Consider the following 1078-nt stretch of genomic DNA (forward strand, 5'->3'; position numbering starts at 1 on the left):
GGTCCGCACGGGCGATGCTGTGAGGTGACAGATGCTGCTGTCAGCAAGAATCCAGGGGAAAAAAAAAAGAAAAAGAAAAAAGAAGGAAGGAAGAAAGAGCGAGGCTCCACGGAGAAAGCCGGGGGGAAGCCGCCTCCTCCGCCGTGTCCCGACCAAACCGGGTTCTCCTGCAGTGCCAGACTGGGGAGGGCCCGCGGACAAACGGACGGGGTGGAAGCCAGGAGCTGTAATTAGCCCAGAGCCTCTGCAGCCACCAACCGCTGTCAGTGCTCCCTTCTAATTAGGAAAAAACAAGGAGGGGGGAAAAAAGGGGAAGAAAGGAAAAAAGAAAATTCCCAAGCCAGGAGGCTTTTCTTTTCTTCTCTCCCTCTCTCTCGCCGGAGTTTTCGCCGTTCCTGCCGGGAGCGGGAGCAGCCGGAGGGCACCGGCTAATCCTGCCTCGCAGGTCTGGGCCGCCGGCTTAGGGCTGGAATCTCTGGTATTCGGGAGCACGGGGACAACAGCGCTCGAAGCTCTTGGGGCCTCTCGCTCCGCAGGTCATTCCCGGGGGGTTGGGAGGCGTTTTTCCCTGGCTTTTCCTCTCTCCGTGTGTGCGTGCGGCTCTGCCCGTCCCCTCCCGCCTCACCGCTGGGCACCTGGGACAAGTTGCACAAGGATGGAAGCAAATGTGGCCAAGCCCCTGCCTGGAGCTGGCGTGGACACTTTTGGGCGGGTGCTGAGCCCTGATCCCAGCCCTGATCCCGCTCTCCCACGGGACAAATCCCCGCGTGGTGGTTTTGCAAGGGGAAGGGCACAGGTGGGATGAGGACATCATCACCACGGCCCCACCCCAAACTGCCGCAGGGATGCTCCTGGTCCGAGCCCCCCAGGAGCCCCCCACGGGCGAGGACGTGGCTCCAGAGGCGTTCCAGAGCCCTGCCAGGCTGCCCACAGAGGTGAAACCGGCCGGGATGGCATCCCAGGGCAGCCGGGAGAGCCAGCTGGGCTGGGAAAATCCAGCCCCACGAGTCCGGAGCCGTGGGAAAGCGCCGGGGCCGTGGGGCTCTGGGGGCGGTGACTCAGCCCCGGCTGCTCCCGG

The sequence above is a fragment of the Corvus brachyrhynchos genome, unplaced genomic scaffold (assembly GCF_000691975.1).
Source record: "Corvus brachyrhynchos isolate BGI_N302 unplaced genomic scaffold, ASM69197v1 scaffold47, whole genome shotgun sequence".
NCBI classification, from domain to species: domain Eukaryota; kingdom Metazoa; phylum Chordata; class Aves; order Passeriformes; family Corvidae; genus Corvus; species Corvus brachyrhynchos.